The following is a 12,279-nucleotide window of genomic DNA, read 5'->3' on the forward strand; positions in this document are numbered from 1 at the left end:
ATTGATTAACTAACTGATCTCATTCTCCATGTTTACTAGATGATTCTGAAGACCAAACAAATAGTGACAGAAAGCATTTGATTTGAAAAGATTTCAAAGTGGTATAGCTTGTCAAGTTGTCTGCAGTTGTAGGTAAATAATTCTTTATTCCCACTCTCTGGGGAATCAAAGAAAACTAATGTATTTGAAATTTCTATATGGGTCTATATTACTAGCCTTCAATTCTAATGAAAAAGTTCCAGTCTTTTTACAGTCCACAGTAAGCCTACTATGAAACAGGTCTCTTTGAATTTTGATTTATTTATTAGGTTTATAAAATTATGCCCTTCAAAAAAAAACCTCTAGGGCTTCATAATTAAATAATGGACTATTTAATTAACTACATGATACCCTATCTCATGATTGAAATAAAGCTGAAGCTTGGCCTTCATACATGGATGTGGAAATACTCCTTATGACCTCCATATTAGAGAACTAAGTAATGAAAATGTGTGATTTTCTGGTACTCAAGAACAGAAATGGAGAAGGGACTTCAGGTAAGCATGGCAGCAGTCTAGATGCAGGGCTCTTCCTCTCCTCAGCACCCACCAATAGACTATCTCAAAAGACCAAAAAAACCAAATTCATAAGAACTAAGGGACTCTACAGTATGGCACAGCATTGAAGGCATGTGGGACTTGGCATTTCCACACTATGAGGGGGTGAAAAATCTTTCACCAAATAAAGAGCTGATCTACCCTCCCAGACCCCACTTACAGAGCCAGAATCAGAGCCAGCGCTCACCAGAATCAGCGAGTGAGTGAGGGGCAGTGAGTAAGGGGAACCTCTAGGTCATTGGGAGCTGACTAAGGCCACCAAAGAGAGTAGCTACACCTGAAACCCCAGTGGGCTGGGGAATGCAGACCATGGGCACTCTTGGGAAGGAGGAACAGAGAAGGTCAGTGAACAGCAGAAGCTGCAAAGATTTGAGAGCTTACCTCAGGCAAAATCTTTGCTCTGTAACACCATACACAAAGAGCCTGTCCATCTCACTCAGATTTCTGACTAAAAAGGGAAGGAAAAACCTCCAGTGATGACAAATAGTGCCCAGGAGCTACAACCTCCCTCAACCAAAAAAAAAAAGAAGAAGAAGAAGAAGAAGAAGAAGAAGAAGAAGAAGAAGAAGAAGAAGAAGAAGAAGGCATTGACCCAGGAAAATGGAAATTATCCACAAGCTCTTGAAGAATTTAAAGTGGAACTTATCAAAAAAATGGAAGCCTTCTGGCAAGAAAAGTGGGAAAGAGTTCAAAGAGAAAATAGCAGTTTAAAGAACAAGAACTCCCAATTGGAGAAACAGCTGGAAGCCACAAAAAGCAGGATGGACCAAACCAAAAAGGAAATTCAAAAGAATATAGCAGAAAATCAAAAGATTAAAGCAGAAAATCAAAAGATTATGACAGAAAACCAGACTCTAAGGACCAGAATTGGGCAACTGGAAACCAATGATCTTGCAAAACAGCAAGGATTAATGAAGCAAAGTCAAAAGAGTGGCAAAATAGAAGAAAACATAACATATCTCACTGAGAAGATGACAGATCAGGAAAACAGATCATGACGAGACAATTTCAGAATTGCTAATTAACTTCATCATGACTGCTTAGTCCACTTTTTTTTCCCTTTTTCTATAAACTTTGCATATACCCTTCTAACCCTCACTCCCCCAAATGACAGAGACAGAGCAGGGCCATAGTTACGGTTGGTGTAATGGATATCTTTCCTAAGGTTGTTCTAGTTTGTTCTTTTAACAAGACTGTCCCCACAGTGAGCTTTATATCAATTGTGGTAAATAATTGTGGAATTGTCAATGAATTGCTAACATCTAGACAAAAGTTGATTAGAAAAGAGGGGTCAAAAAGAAAGCTGATTTAGCCTTAGGAACATGAAAAGGGCCAGAATCCAGAATTATTGACAGAGCTGAAAGGGGAACTTAGAAATACAACCATCAATCTCAATCAATGGAAGAATCCTTTTGGCAACATATATGAAATTTTAGCTGTTGTTTGAATACTTACCATGACAAAGTACTCTTTTTTTCCAGGCAGTCCTGTTTATTCTTTTTTTTTTAAAATATATTTTATTTGATCATTTCCAAGCATTATTCGTTAAAGACATAGATCATTTTCTTTTCCTCCCCCCCACCACCCCACCCCCCATAGCCGACGCGTAAGTCCACTGGGCATTAGATGTTTTCTTGATTTGAACCCATTGCTTTGTTGATAGTATTTGCATTAGAGTGTTCATTTAGAGTCCCTCATCTGTCATGTCCCCTCAACCTCTGTATTCAGGCAGTTGCTTTTCCTCGGTGTTTCCACTCCCATAGTTTATCCTTTGCTTATGAATGGTGTTTTTTTCTCCTGGATCCCTGCAAATTGTTCAGGGATATTACACCACCATTTATGGAGAAGTCCATTACGTTCGATTATACCACAGTGTATTAGTGTACAATGTTCTCATGGTTCTGCTCCTCTCGCTCTGCATCACTTCCTGGAGGTTGTTCCAGTCTCCATGGAACTCCTTCACTTTATTATTCCTTTTAGCACAATAGTATTCCATCACCAACATATACCACAGTTTGTTCAGCCATTCCCCAATTGATGGGCATCCCCTCGTTTTCCAGTTTTGGGCCACCACAAAGAGCGCAGCTATGAATATTTTTGTACAAGTCTTTGTGTCCATTATCTCTTTGGGGTACAGACCCAGCAGTGCTATGGCTGGGTCAAAGGGTAGATATTCTTTTGTCGCCCTTTGGGCATAGTTCCAAATTGCCCTCCAGAATGGTTGGATCAGTTCACAACTCCACCAGCAATGAATTAATGTCCCTACTTTGCCACATCCCCTCCAGCATTCATTACTTTCCTTTGCTGTTATGTTAGCCAATCTGCTAGGTGTGAGGTGATACCTCAGAGTTGTTTTGATTTGCATCTCTCTGATTATAAGAGATTTAGAACACTTCTTCATGTGCTTGTTAATAGTTTTGATTTCTTTATCTGAGAACTGCCTATCCATGTCCCTTGCCCATTTATCAATTGGAGAATGGCTTGATTTTTTGTACAATTGATTTAGCTCTTTATAAATATGAGTAATTAAACCTTTGTCAGAGGTTTCTATGAAGATTTTTTCCCAATTTGTTGTTTCCCTTCTGATTTTAGTTACATTGGTTTTGTTTGTACAAAAGCTTTTTAGTTTGAGGTAGTCAAAATTATTTATTTTACATTTTGTGATTCTTTCTATGTATTGTTTGGTTTTAAAGCCTTTCCCCTCCCAAAGGTCTGACATGTATACTATTCTGTGTTTACCCACTTTACTTATGGTTTCCTTCTTTATGTTTAAGTCACTCACCCATTTTGAATTTATCTTGGTGTAGGGTGTGAGGTGTTGATCTATTCCTGGTCTCTCCCACACTGTCTTCCAATTTTCCCAACAGTTTTTATCGAATAGTGGATTTTTGTCCTAAAAGCTGGGATCTTTGGGTTTATCGTATACTGTCTTGCTGAGGTCGCTTTCCCCCAGTCTATTCCACTGATCTTCCTTTCTGTTTCTTAGCCAGTACCAAATTGTTTTGATGACTGCTGCTTTGTAATATAGTTTTAGGTCAGGGACTGCAAGGCCCCCATCATATGTGTTTTTTTTTCATTATTTCCCTGGATATCCTTGATCTTTTCTTCTTCCAAATGAACTTTGTTATGGTTTTTTTCTAAACCAGTGAAGAAGTATTTTGGTAGTTCAATGGGTATGGCACTAAATAGATAAATAAGTTTGGGTAGGATGGTCATTTTTATTATATTGGCTCGTCCTATCCATGGGCAGTTAATGTTTTTCCATTTGCTCAAGTCTAGTTTTAGTTGTGTGGCAAGTGTTTTGTAGTTGTGTTCATATAGTTCCTGTGTTTGTCTTGGGAGGTAGATTCCTAGGTATTTTATTTTGTCTAAGGTGATTTTGAATGGAATTTCTCTTTCTAGTTCTTGCTGCTGAGCTGTGTTGGAGATATATAGAAAAGCTGATGATTTATGTGGGTTTATTTTGTACCCTGCAATTTTGCTAAAGTTGTTGATTATTTCAATTAGCTTTTTGGTTGAATCTCTAGGATTCTTTAAGTAGACCATCATGTCATCCGCAAAGAGTGATAACTTGGTCTCCTCCTTGCCTATTTTGATGCCTTCAATTCCTTTATCTTCTCTAATTGCTACTGCTAGTGTTTCTAGTACAATGTCAAATAGTAGAGGTGATAATGGGCATTCTTGTTTCACTCCTGATCTTATTGGGAATGCATCTAGTTTATCCCCATTGCAGATGATATTAGCTGTTGGTTTTAGATATATACTGTTTATTATTTTTAGGAATGACCCTTCTATTCCTATGCTTTCTAGTGTTTTTAATAGGAATGGGTGTTGTATTTTATCAAAGGCTTTTTCTGCATCTATTGAAATAATCATGTGGTTCTTGCTAGTTTGCTTGTTGATGTGGTCAATTATGTGGATGGTTTTCCTAATGTTGTACCAGCCCTGCATCCCTGGTATGAATCCTACTTGATCATGGTGAATGATCCTTCTGATCACTTGCTGGAGTCTTTTTGCTAGTATCCTATTTAAGATTTTTGCATCTATATTCATTAGGAAGATTGGCCTATAGTTTTCTTTCTCTGTTTTTGACCTGCCTGGTTTTGGAATCAGTACCATGTTTGTGTTGTAAAAGGAGTTTGGTAGAACTCCCTCTTTGCTTATTATGTCAAATAGTTTGTATAGTATTGGGATTAACTGTTCTCTGAATGTCTGATAGAATTCACAGGTGAATCCATCAGGCCCTGGGGATTTTTTCTTAGGAAGTTCTTTGATGGCTTGTTGGATTTCATTTTCTGATATGGGATTATTTAAGAATTCTATTTCCTCTTCTGTTAGTCTAGGCAGTTTGTATTTTTGTACATATTCATCCATTTCTCCTAAATTGGTGTATTTATTGCCATATAATTGGGCAAAGTAATTTCTAATGATTGCCTTAATTTCCTCTTCATTGGAGGTGCTGTCCCCCTTTTCATCTTTAATGCTGTTAATTTGCTTTTCTTCCTTCCTTTTTTTTAATTAGATTGACCAGTACTTTGTCTATTTTGTTTGTTTTTTCAAAGTACCAGCTTCTTGTCTTATTTATTAAATCAATAGTTCTATCACTTTCGATTTTATTAATTTCTCCCTTAATTTTTAGGATTTCTAGTTTGGTTTTCTGCTGGGGGTTTTTAATTTGATCGCTTTCAAATTTTTTCATTTGCATTTCCAATTTATTGATCTCTGCTCTCCCTTGTTTGTTAATATAAGCATTCAGGGATATGAATTTACCTCTGATTACCGCTTTGGCTGCATCCCAAAAGGTTTGAAAGGATGTTTCACCATTGTCATTTTCCTCGATGAAATTATTAATTGTTTCTATGATTTCTTCTTTAACTAAATGGTTTTGGAGTATCATATTGTTTAATTTCCAATTGGTTTTAGATTTGGTTTTCCATGTACCATTACTAATCATTATTTTTATTGCCTTGTGATCTGAGAAGGCTGCATTCATTATTTCTGCTTTTCTGCATTTGTGTGTTATGTTTCTGTGACCTAATGTATGGTCAATTTTTGTGAATGTGCCATGTGGTGCTGAGAAGAAGGTGTATTCCTTTTTATCCCTATTTATTTTTCTCCATATGTCTATTAATTCTAATTTTTCTAAGATTTCATTCATTTCTTTTACCTCTTTCTTATTTATTTTTTTATTTGATTTATCTAAATTTGATAATGGTTGGTTTAAGTCTCCCACTAGTATGGTTTTATTGTCTATTTCTTCCTTCAATTCTCCTAGTTTCTCCATTAGAAATTTGGGTGCTATATTATTTGGTGTATACATGTTGATTAATGATATTTCCTCATTGTCTAGAGTCCCTTTTAACAAAATATAATTACCTTCCCTATGCCTTTTGATCAGGTCTATTTTTGCTTTGGCTTTATCAGATATCATGATTACCACTCCTGCCTTCTTTCTATCAGTTGAGGCCCAGAAGGTCTTACTCCATCCTTTAATTCTGACCTTGTGGGTGTCAACCCGCCTCATGTGTGTTTCTTGAAGACAACATATGGTAGGGTTTTGGATTCTAATCCATTCTGCTATTTGTCTACGTTTTATGGGTGAGTTCATCCCATTCACGTTCAAAGTTATGATTGTCATTTGTGGACTCCCTGGAATTTTGATAGCCTTCCCTAATTCTAACCTTTTCTTCTTCGGCTCTACCTTTTAGTCCAGTGATTTACTTTGAATCAGTCCCCCTTGTCCCCTCCCTTGATGTTTCCCTTTTTAGTCCTTGTTGGGTAAGATAGAATTCAAGATCCCAATGGATCTTGATGTTTTTCCCTCTCAGAGTTGATTTCCCTGAGATTGAGGTTTAAGTAAACGCCCCCCCTCTCTTCCTCTCCTTCTTATAGGAGTTTTCTTCCCCTCCCCTTCTCATGTGAATCTTTGTGTGAGAATGATTATTCTATTTGGTCTTTCTTTACCCCCTATTTATACATTACATTTTCCCCACATATTAGTATACATAGATTGATATAAATGTAGTCCTTATAGAAGAGAGTTTGAGTAAAAGAAGAAGATAACATTTTTCCCCTTTCCTTAATATTTACCTTTTCAGGTATTCCTTGCTCTTTGATTTTCGGTATCAAACTTTCCACAGAGCTCTGGTCTTTTCTTTGCAAAAAGTTGGAAGTCTTCTATTTTGTTGAATGCCCATACTTTCCCTTGGAAGTATATAGTCAGTTTTGCTGGGTAGCTGATTCTTGGTTGGAGACCCAGCTCTCTTGCCTTTCTGAAGACCATGTTCCATGCCTTACGATCATTCAGAGTAGAACTTGCAAGGTCTTGTGTGACCCTGATTGGCATTCCTTTATATCTAAATTGTCTTTTTCTGGCTTCCTGTAGGATTTTTTCTTTTGTTTGATAGCTTTGGAATTTGGCAATTACATTCCTGGGAGTTGTCTTTTGGGGGTTTAGTGTAGAAGGTGTTCTGTGAGCTCTGTCAGTGGCTGTATTGCCCCCTTGTTCTAGAATCTCTGGGCAATTTTCTTTGATTATATCTTGTATCACCATTTCCAGTTTGGTGTTTATTTCTGGCTTTTCTGGGAGTCCAATTATTCTTAAATTATCTCTTCTCCCTCTATTTTCCAGATCTGTCATCTTGTCGGTGAGATATTTTATGTTCTCTTCTAATTTCTTGGTATTTTGACTTTGCTTTATTAATTCTTGCTCTTTTACATGATCGTTGTCTTCCAGCTGCCTGATTCTGGCCTTTAAAGCCTGGTTTTCCTTTTCAGTTTCATCACACCTGTTTTGTAGATGCGTGAATTTCTTTTGCATTATTTCCAACTTTTCCTCCCAGAAGGCTTCCATCTTTTTGGTCATTTCTGATTCAAATTCTTCATGGATTTGTGGAGAGTTTCCATTTCCTTTGGAAGGTTTTGGAGAATTTTCTTTTATATTATCTTCTATCTGCTCTGTATTTTGTATTTTGGCTCCAAAGAATGTGTCCAAAGTCGCCCCTTTCTTCTTATTTTTCTTGGTATTTTGGGGCTTCTGTGCTTCTGTGGAGTTTGCCATCTTTGAATGTGGAGGATTATCTTTTCTTATCTCTGTCTGGTGTTCAGAGGCTTTAGTCCTGGGCAGATTGTCGGTTCTATGAGCTTTCCCTGGGTTAAACTGAATATGCCTCACTGGAACTGGAATGGAAGGGTCGGACCAGGAGGCCACACTCTCCCCCGGCTCTCTGTGTCAGGTTGCTTTCAGGAAGTTGCCTTCAGAATAGCTGGCCGTGAGGCTGTTTCATTTGGCCTGCGGGGGGATGGGCTGCGGCTTCCCGGAGCTCCGAGGGCAGGGACTTTCACTGAGATTTGGATAGCAGGATCCAGGGTGAGGCTGTCTTGCCTGCCCAGAGGGTTGCTGTTGTTTCGACCCTGCTCTCTGCGGGGGGGGAGCTCCGAGGGCAGTGACTTTCACTGGGACTCATATAGAAGGCCCTGAGGGTTGTTGTTCCGAGGACCCTGCTCTCTGAGCGGTTTGGGGCTGCGGCTTCCCGGAGCCTTGGGCTCTGCGCTCCTACCCCTTAGGTCCGAGTGATCTCGGGTTCTGGCTTTTGAGGGGGGCCGTACCTTTTGATCCAGTTCCAGGTCCAGGAGGTGGATTCCCAGGGTCTATGCTGTTGATCGTTTTGAATTTCGGCGCCTTAGGAGCTTATAGTTTGAGATCGGTCGGGAAGGGTTTTCCAGAGATCTGAACTTTAGCTTTCTCTAAGCCGCCATCTTGACCGGAAGTCCAGTCCTGTTTATTCTTAAAAAGTGCAAATGAATGGAAATTCTACAGTGACTCTGAAGTTATTCTTCCAGAGTGAGGCTAATTATATCTCCCCTTTAGAATTCTCAGATATATTTGAGGGATTAGGAATATTTTTTTTTCTTAAGCTTTTTGCACTGGCAAACATTCTGGTATATTCTTCTCACTATTAGTCACAAGGGATCAGCACCTCAGTTTCATTTAACTAAATACCATAAATTTGTTTTTACAAAGGGTTATTTCCTTGGGAAATGTGGCAAAATTAGGAGTAAACAAAATTTCTCCTAAAACCTGGGAATATACTCTAACCAATAACATTTTAATCCCTTGGAGGAATGCGATCAAACTTAAAGTGGTTTCTATTGTTATTTTGATTTTTAGGAAAGGGAAAAGGAAGATTATACACAAGGGAAGAATCACATATAAATAAAATGAATTTAACAAAAAAGGAAAAGGTAAGGGATGATAAGGGGAAGGGGTTTGCATCTGACTTATCCCAGTTATTAAGCCCACTATCTAACTACCCTAAACTTAATACCAAAGTTTCCCAAGAGTAAGTCCAACATGGAACCAGATTTCTCACACAGAGTCCTTGGTGGGTCAGGTACAGGAATCCAGCTGAGTCCTCAGATGTCCCAAAAAAGAGAGGTTCCTCCAAGGTTCCACTCTGTCCACCTGAGGGTATGGAGAATTTCCTCTCACCCTTGTTTGATGATATTCAAAGAGGCTGCTTGCAAGCTGTCTAGGAGAGCCCAGGAAAGATCAGATCTTCACATTTTTGGCTTCACTTTCAGCTTCAGACTGTCATTTAGAAACCTGCTCCTTTCAAAAGGTTAGAATTCTGACCCAGTGGCTCTTGGAATCCAGGTCTGTCAATCATACTCTTGCTACTTTTACCTTCCCTTGCTACTCTATAGAGCACTTGTATCATCAAGTTTACTTCCAAATGTGGCATAAGTACTTGATGAGCCTTGGTCTCAGCCACTGTTTGATTGTATTCTAATAGTGGTTCTTTTTTAATTTTATTTATTTTAAAATATTTTTCCATGTTTACATGATTCATTTTCTTTCCCTCCCCTCTTCCCACCCCCATCCAGGAGCCTTAAAGAAATTATCTCTTTTTATTATTTGGAAAATTCTATTTAATTAATTAATTTATAAGATTTTTCCATGGTTACAAGATTCTTGTTCTTTCCCTTCCCTTCCCTTAACCCCCTCCTGTAATTGTTGTGCAATTCCACTGGGTTTTATATGTGTCAGTGATCAAGACCTATTTCCATATTATTAATATTTGCACTAGGGTGATCATTTAGAGTCTACATCCCCAATCATATCCCCATCAACCCATGTGATCAAGCAGTTGTTCTTCTTCTGTACTTCTATTCCTACAGTTCTTCCTCTGAATGTGGATAATGTTCTTTCTCATAAAGACCTAAGAATAGTCCTGGATTATTGCATTGCTGCTAGTAGAGAAGTTTGTTATATTTGATTGTGCCACAGTATATCCATCTCTGTGTATAATGTTCTCCTGGTTCTGCTCCTTTCACTCTGCATCAAATCCTGGAGGTTGTTCACACGGAATTCCTCCAGCTCATTATTTCTTTAAGCACCATAGTATTCCATCAACAACATATATCACAATTTGTTCAGCCATTCCCCAATTGGGGGGCATCCCCTCTTTTTCCAATTTTTTGCCACCACAAAGACTGTGACTATAAGTATTTTTTTTACAAGTCTTTTTCCTTATGATCTCTTTGGGGTATAAATCCAGCAGTGGTATGACTGGATCAAAGGGCCTTTAAACAATTCCACTGGGTTGTACAAATATTATCATTTTATACTTATTTCCATATTATTCATTTTTGCAATAGAGCAATCTTTTAAAATCAAAACCCCAAATAATGTATCCATATAAACAAGTGATAAATATGACTGACCTTATTTGACTACAAAACCTGGAAGGGAGTTTATTCCTGAACCTTTGATGGTTTGCCTTTCTGGCCTTTCCAAGTTCAAGATGTCATGATTATCCACAAGAAACATGTACCACAAAAAGGAAGATAAGACACAACAGATAGAATAACAGACATACCATAAATTCATGGGCCACAATATGTTGGCCTTCATAGATAATGAGAAAAGATGTATACCACTCTCCCAAATTGAAAATTTACAATAAAGCTACAAGCTGTAGCGTATGTAGCAGTCACACTCAAGTAAAACCATCTTGGAAAATGGGTTGAGGTTAATTAAAAGTCTCATATCTATTAGTGAGTTATAAAATTGTCTACCCCAAACATGTGAAGACATCCTCCTAAAGAAATGGGCCAATGAGAAAAATTTATGCCAAAGGCTGAAGTATATACTGTGGAGTGCTTAGAGCTTAGGCAGATGTGGAAAACACCAAATTCATCCACTACATCCTAGATCATTGCCAGCTGTCCTGATTTTTGTCTTGCCACTGGACCTTGATTACTTGAAAAGAGAGTGAGACTGATGACTTTGTACAACTCACCTTAATTTAAGCCTAATTTCTAAAAATAGCCACTCAAATGAACAATATTTCTGTCTTTATGCCCATCAATAGTTCATATCTTCAAGTAGTTATGAAAACAGAACCAGGCACAGAATATCTGTACATGGTCTAAATTAGGAAGTAGGCCCTTTCTATTCCACATCATTATTACATCGCGATCTATCTGGCCCCATAGATAGAGCATTGGACCTGGATTCAAGAAAATCTAAATTCATATCCAACTTCAGATAGCTGCTACCTTTATGACAATGGTGTAATCACTTAACCTTTATCTGTCTTATTTTCTTCAAGTGTAAAATAATCATACCAATAGCACCTAACTAAACTGGTTTTTGTGAGGTATCAATGAGATAATACTTATAAAACACTCAACCCCGTATCCTCCATAGAATAGGTATTTAATAAATGCCTTCCCCATCTCCTATTCCCATTGTTTCAAAAAATAAGCTTTCAATACTTCCACTTGAGGATTGAAAAGCAAACTGTTCATTCTTGGACCACCCAAAGTTCTCTCTTTAAGTGAAAATCTACCTCGTTATAACTTCCATTACTTTCTATTTCTGTCCTTTGGATGAAAACAACAACCTCATAGTCATCTTTTCTTCTCTGATTAAACATCATCTCTGATCTAGATTTGGGAGAGTTACAGGAATTCTCATCCTTCATATTCCTTTAGTTATATTTTAGTCTGTTAAGGAACCTAAAACTGTGCCATTCAGAATTTAGTCTATTACTTCAGTTAGAATCTGACAATTGATTCAAATTTCATCTTCCCAGAGCTTTTCTGAATATTCATATTTCTCACATTCACCTATTTAGTGAGTTGTGAAAATTCAATTTTTGAATATTTTTACCTTTCTCACTATTGGTGATTTATGAATATGATTTTAATCACTCTATTACTATTTACCAGTTATTTTGAAAGCATTTTCCTAATTTTAGATGACATCTTGTCTGTAAGATGTCTTATTGATACATTTGTAACTATTCTCAGTTACTTGGGAAAGCAGAATTTTTATCTGTGATGGTTAACAGTCATTTTCTTGGTTACTATGACAGTTTCACATTCAAAAGGAGGTAAATTATATTTAAGTTGTCTAATTTCCTTGGGAGTGAAAGGTATATGGTATCTTAGTCACCACATCCCCATTGTGTCCTATTTTGGGCACTTCCCTTAAGGGGAAGAGTTAATAGTAGTCATCCAATGTCTGTGATTCCTTAGAAGTTGACTGTGGGGATGCCGAGGCAACATGGGTAGGAACAGATGTGGTAGCAGAACGAGATTTCTTTGGGGTTGGGGCTGTTTGTGGGGTGGGAGAAAGGGCAGGAGAGGATGAGAGATTAGAATAGAGGATCAG

This window comes from Monodelphis domestica, chromosome 7 (assembly GCF_027887165.1).
Source record: "Monodelphis domestica isolate mMonDom1 chromosome 7, mMonDom1.pri, whole genome shotgun sequence".
In the NCBI taxonomy this organism is placed as follows: Eukaryota; Metazoa; Chordata; class Mammalia; order Didelphimorphia; family Didelphidae; genus Monodelphis; species Monodelphis domestica.